At 48.5% G+C, this 6,994-nt stretch overlaps 1 long non-coding RNA gene across 1 annotated transcript; it reads right to left on the minus strand.

Moving 5' to 3' along the window:
• Nucleotides 1-3,084: 3,084 nt before the first annotated feature.
• LOC148825566 (uncharacterized) lies at nt 3,085-5,239 on the minus strand. The gene is made up of 3 exons (XR_016091777.1): nt 5,125-5,239; nt 4,326-4,399; nt 3,085-3,145 (listed from the first exon to the last, which is right to left on the minus strand). It is a non-coding gene; the product is annotated as an uncharacterized LOC148825566 (long non-coding RNA).
• Between the last annotated feature and the right edge of the window lie 1,755 nt (nt 5,240-6,994).

Genomic DNA, 6,994 nt, shown 5'->3' on the forward strand with positions numbered 1-6,994 from the left:
TCCTGCAGTTTCAATGTGAAATATACATCTTTCAGCTCAAACGTGTTCTTGCTCTGTGGTGTTGTCATTGGAAGCTTATTAATATTCGTGTCCAGCATTCATGTTCCATGTGCCTGAAGTGTGTTGCCATCTTAAACAGCTTAATAATAAAAATTAATAATAATCCCTTACATTTATATAGTGCTTTTCTGGACACTCCACTCAAAGCACTTTACAGGTTAATGGGGATCCCCTCCAGCCCCACCAGTGTGCAGCCCCACCTGGATGATGCTCCAGTCCGCTCAGCACACAGCAGCTCTCAGTGGGGAGGAGAGCAGAGGGATGAAGCCAGTTCAGAGATGGGGATAATTAGGAGGCTGTGACTGGTAAAGACCACGGGGGGATTAGACCAGGACACTGGGGAAACACCCCTACTCTTTTCGAGAAACGCCCTGGGATTGTTGATGACCACAGAGAGTCAGGACCTCGGTTTGACGTCTCATCCGAAGGACTGCGCCTGTTTACAGTCTAGTGTCCCCATCACTATACTGGGGCATTAGGACCCACACAGACCGCAGGGTGAGCGCCTCCTGCTGGCCACACTAACACCTCTCCCAGCAGTACCTCAGCTTTCCCAGAAGGTCTCCCATCCAAGTACTGACCAGACTCACACTGCTGGGTGTCTGTGGGTTGCCAGTTGCGAGCTGCAGGGTGATATGGCTACTGGCTATCCAGCCTGCGTACTTTAAAAATCTTAAAATCTTTTTTAAAAATCTGCGGCTGGCAGAGAAATCCTACTCCTTTGGGCCCCTGAGCAAGGCCCTTAACCCCAACTGCTCCAGGGGTGCTGTACAATGGCTGACCCTGCACTCTGACCCCCAGCTTCTCTCCCTGTCTGTGTGTCTCATGGAGAGCAAGCTGGGGTCTGTGAAAAGACTTTGTGAAGACAGTGGTAAAAATGGCACACAGCACAGCTTCTTCTGGTGCAAGATGACTACAGCCCCTGCTGCCATCACACACAGAAGTGCCAGAATCACCCTGACATGCAGTCTGGAATCCAGGTGGTCAGAGTTCAGACATGCGGCATAATCTGTTATAGAGACAAGAAAAGTTTCAGACGTTACCTGCTGCATGACAAAAATAATGTGACTCTGTTATCACCCTAGTGTGTGATACAGTATAATACACAGTGATCTGCTCCAGACTCACCTGTGTGTGATACAGTATAATACACACTGATCTGCTCCAGACTCACCCCAGTGTGTGATACAGTATAATACACACTGATCTGCTCCAGACTCACCCGTGTGTGATATAGTATAATACACACTGATCTGCTCCTGTATCACCCCTGTGTGTGATACAGTATAATACACACTGATCTGCTCCAGACTCACCCCCGTGTGTGATATAGTATAACACACACTGATCTGCTCCAGACACTTACCCCAGCTCAGCGTGACGCTGTGGTTGGAGCTGTGATGAGTGACAGTACAGCTGTATTCCTCGATCTTACTCTCTCAGATCTCCACACTCTTCCTCAGCTGTCTCCGTTGGGTCTGAGCCTACTGGACCACACGTCCTCTCCCTCGGTCTCTACAGGCCTGGACAAACTGACATCTATGACTCTAGGACTGAAGCCAGTGACCAGACAGGACAGGGAACAGCTCTGTGTGTCTCCCAGATGCTTGGAAGAGACAAACACCTGAGGAGAGACTGAGAGGGAGACCGGAAGCAATGTTAACACACTGAGAATTAGTGTGGACACTGTGCAAGGTGAGGCGACATCGCTGCACAGACAAAATATAGTGTGGCTCCTTTCTGCAAACCTTTACAACCAAGACATGTCAGTATTAGACAATTATACAAATCAAACACATTTTCTCTTTGTCTGTTCCTCAGGCTAAGAAAGGAGATCACAGTAGAACTGGAGCACTGCAGACACGTCCTATTCACACAGGATCACACAAGCTTCACATTCACACAGACACAGATACACACTCACACACGAGCCAATTTCCCATAAGCCAATTTACCCACCAGCAAGTGGGAGGAAACCCACACAAACATGAGGTGAACATACAAACTCCACACAGACAGCACCCCAGAAACTGCACTGTGCCACCCACTCCTCTGCACATGGGGGAACTTCTTGTGTAGAGCTTCTAGGTGCATTTGTCTCATATTGTATCTGATATCTCTCTGTCTCACCTTTGTGTGGTTTTTGTGTTTCTCTCTGTACTGCAGGAATCTCTTCAGTGTTTCTATACAGTCAGTCTCCAGGAAGAATCTGGTATACTGGTTTTTAATCTTGTTCTGGTTCCAGTCCCTTTGAGTGCCCTCTGCCTCCAGGGAACTTGCTCTCCAGGTCATGTTGTCCACCTCAAAGGACAGGAAGTCTTGTCCATTGAAGCTGTAGTGATCAAAAAGAGCCACACTCCCATCATCCTCCAGTCTACAGCCTTGCCACCTCTGGAGCGCATCTGGAGAGAGAGACCGAGGACACTGACACAGACAGAGAGACCAGGGACAGTGACACACAAAGAGAGACCAAGGACAGTGACACACACACACAGAGACTGGGGACAGTGACACACATAGAGAGACCGGGGACACTGACACACACAAAGAGACCGGGGACAGTGACACACAGAGAGAGACTGGGCACACTGACATACACACAGAGACCGAGCACACTGACACACAGAAAGAGACAGGGGACAGTGACACACACACAGAGAGAGCAGGGACACTGACACACACACACACAGAGACAGAGACAGAGACAGAGACAGAGGACACTGACACGCACACACAGAGAAACAGAGGACACTGACACGCACACAGAGACAGAGACAGGGGCAGGGGCAGGGGCAGAGGACAGAGGACAGAGGACAGAGGACAGAGGACAGAGCGGAGGGCTGACTGACCTTTCCCCATGTTCCTCCCTTTCCTCAGCCTCTCCCTGCTCTCTGTCTCATCGTGCTCGTAGTCGACGTCTCTGAGGCCGGCAGCTCCGCTGGGCCAGCAGAGCCTCCAGGAGGCGCTGTCCCAGTGAGAGACCGTCTGCTGGTCCAGCACCCTGGAGATCAGGAGCTGGGAGAGAGCCCTGCCTCCGACACCGCCGTGGAGCTGTAGACCAGCCAGTGAGAGGCTGAGGCGCTCTCTGTGTGCGGGGGAGTGAAAGGAGAACAGCACTGTTTCCTTAGCACTTGAGTGCGGACCTTTTAATTTCAATTCAATTTATTTGGATATAGTGCCTTTCACGACAGGTTGCCCCAAGTGAACAATGCAAGTGACATTGTGTGAATACAGAACAGAAGAACAGAAGACCAATAGACAACAGAGGAGAGGAACCAAAAACTCCTTAGTATGGAGAAAAGAAACCCCTGGGGGTCCATGGTCAACTGGCTTCCCATCCCTTTTGGGCATTCTAACATTATACAATTAAGAAAAAGAAAATAAATGAATGAGGGTATTAATCCACCCATCCATCATGTCTTCTGTGTGTCAGTACTCCATGCAGATCTCTGTCGAGCAGCAAACTCCTTCTAGATGATAGCTATATCCAAACAGATAGCGCCCATCTAAGACACTGAAGAGATTAAGTTCCTTTCACATGCTGGCCACACACTTCTGACACGAGGAACAGTCCTGGCGGCTCTTGTTCTCTGAGGGAGAATTTCTTTTTTACTGGTGCGATCCTAACTTTTCTCAAGAGCTGGCTGACAAACGTGTCATCGTAATTTTAGACAGACAATCAGACACACACCTACTTGCAGGCAGTCAGTCAGATAGAGTAAGACAGACTCTCGCAGGCAGACAGTCAGACAGTCAGACAATCAGACAATCAGACACACACCTACAGTACTTGCAGGCAGTCAGTCAGTCTGTCAGACAGACACAGGCAGACAGTCAGACAATCACACCTGACACCTGATACCTGAAGGCTCCATGGCTGAAATGTTGTGTTTTCTTTCTTCTCTTTTCAGCATGGAATAAACCTATTCCTTTGCAGGCTACGCATGCTGATGCAGCTACCCCACCTGAATTAGTCAGACAATCAGACACACACCTACATGCAGGCAGTCAGTCAGTCATACACACAGTCTATCAGACAGACTCTTGCAGGCAGTCAGACAGACTTTCGCAGGCAGACAGTCAGACAATCAGAGACACACCTACAGTACTTGCAGGCACACAGTCAGAGAGCCTATCAGACAGACACAGGCAGGAGGACAGAGAGGAAATCTGGCAAACAGACAAACAAACACAGGCAGGCAGACAGACAGACAGGCAAGACCTCCATACACCGGCGTGAGAGGTGATGAGGCTGAGGTACTCACTGGTAAGGCACAGGGCAAACAGCACAGCCAGACACGGCAGCAGGCTCCTCATCGCAGAGGGACATCAGATCACGCTGTGTCAGACCCCAGTGTGGACATTTAAAAAAAATGTTTAATCCTATTTATAAGGATTTTTTATAAACAATCACAAAATAACAGATTCAATCCCTCATGCCCCCCCATCCCCACCTAAAACAACCATCCACTCCTGAAAAAAGAGAAGAAAAACATTAATAAAAAAAAACATTCAAACCATCCATCCATTTTCTAACAGCTGTATCCAGTCCAGGGTCACAGGGGGGAGCTGGAGTCTATCCCAGCAAGCAACAGGCACAAGGCAGGGTTCACCCTGGACAGGACAGCAGTCCATCACAGGACACGCACACACACACCCTAGACAGGGCACCAGTCCATCACAGGACACACACACTCACACACTCACACACACACCCACACACCCACACACACACACACACTGGACAGGGCACCAGTCCATCACAGGACACACACACTCACACACACACACCCACACACACACACACACACACACACACCCTGGACAGGGCACCAGTCCATCACAGGACACACACACCAAGGAGTCAATTAACCCCCCAGCCTGTCTCTGGACTGGGAGGAAACTGGAGCACCAGGAGGAAACCCCCACAGACACAGTTAAGAACTCCACACAGACAGCACCCCAGGTTCTGAACTGATTCCAGGGCAGGAATAACAACCACTGAGCCTCCCCCGGACATGTAAATATCACTAAATAGAGACATGTAAATATCACTTCTCGAACCTGTTGTTTCCAGCTTCCTGTAAAGTCGTGTGGAAAGTTGTTTATTTCTGATACGAAGTAGGAGTGAAACTCCGAAGTAATGAAGACAGAAGTCGGTTCAACGACAAAAGGAGTCAGGCGCCTCTGAAGTCCGCCTACGCGTCAGAAACTGGTGCGCGTTTATGCCCTGGCCCGTTGTCATTGTTTTATTCGGTTATGCAGTTTAAAATATTTTTAAGTTAAAGAGAGCTCTCTACTTCCGTCTCTGGACAGGTTTACGATGATGATACACGCGTTTCCTTGTTCTCTGACTGGCCATGCGGCGGCCATGTGACGAGGAAACGGGAGAGAGCAGGACGAAAATGAAAGAGAGAGAGAGACGGTGGAAATGTGACAGTTAAAATAAACTGCCAGAAGAGAATAACCGTCTCCGTCCCGTCCCTCTCCCTGCAGGCGGAGTGTTTAGTCACCGCCGACCTCACGAACTTTATGATCTGCTACCATCTGGAAAACGGTACCGGAGCATTCGGGCCCGGACTACCAGACTCAGAGACAGTTTTTACCCCTGCACTATCAAACTGTTAAATTCCCAGCCTCTCTCAATCTCACTCTCACCTCACCTCTCACCTATGATCTGAACCTCACAGTGCCTTCTTCCTTTCTTTCTTTCTTACCAAAAACCCAAACACACATTGAAAATCTACCTCTACCATACATGTCAAAGGCTCAACCCCCATAATTTCTATCCCTTTATTTTATTCTGTTGATGCATATTTTTGCACACAACCTGTTACCTTTTTGTTGTTTTGCACATTGCCTGTTGTTGGTTTTTTGCACATCGTCTGTTGTTTTTTGCACACTGCCTGTTGTCTCTGTCTTTCTTTTGCTACACAATTGTATTGTTGTTGTTGTTGTTGTTGTTTTCTTATGTCCGAGAGCTAGCTAAATAGCATTTTGTTATACCATATACCATGTATATGAGTGTAATAACAATAAACTTGAACTTGACTTGACTTGACTTGACTTGATTTGATGTTGAACTAAAGTTTGAAAATAAGAACTCGCTGCCTCATTTTTTTCCTGGTTTTCATGGGTTAATGACTTGTCAGAACGTCTGAGCATCTTATGGGTCGCTTGAAGGTGTTGTGTTACAGTGCGTAAAAAAGCTTGGAGACACCCAGATGTACCTGAACACATCTAACAGTCACGTCTCATTTACTTATATCTTCATGTGCCTTAATTTCAGTTCCCTTTCTTTCTACAAGATGCTTACCTCAGAAGGGGGGCACAGGTGTCAGTACTGGGAGTCTGGTGTCCTGTGTGTGTCCTGTGTGTGTCTTCTGTAATGGACTGGTGTCCTGTCCAGTGTGTGTCCTGTGATGGACTGGTGTCCTCTCCAGGGTGTACCCCGCCCTGTGCCCGTTGCATGCAGGAGAGGCTCTGGCTCACCCGCGAGACGATTTGATTTTGGAAAGACAAAGTTCTAGAAGCCGATCGAAGATCCTGAAGAGTGCTTGAGCTGGTATCGCTCTAGGTTGAGCGTAGGGGGTTAAGAGACTCAGTTGCTCCAGGCTGTCAGTGTGGGACATTGTAGCCTGTCTTTAGTCTCCTTCAGACTAAAGAGACTCAGTTCCTGCAGCCTGTCAGTGTGGGACTCTCCCTTCAGACTGGAGACTGTGTTCCTTCAGGCTGTCAGTGTGGGACATTCCCTTCAGACTAAAGAGACTCAGTACCTTCAGTCTGTCAGGGTGGGACACTCCCTTCAGACTGAAGAGACTCAGTTCATGCAGCCTGTCAATGTGGGACACTCCCTTCAGACTAAACAGACTCAGTCCCTCCAGGCTGTCAGTGTGAGACACTCCCTTCAAACTAAAGAGACTCAGTTCCTGCA

Source organism: Atractosteus spatula, chromosome 10, assembly GCF_055471065.1.
Source record: "Atractosteus spatula isolate fAtrSpa1 chromosome 10, fAtrSpa1.hap1, whole genome shotgun sequence".
NCBI classification, from domain to species: domain Eukaryota; kingdom Metazoa; phylum Chordata; class Actinopteri; order Semionotiformes; family Lepisosteidae; genus Atractosteus; species Atractosteus spatula.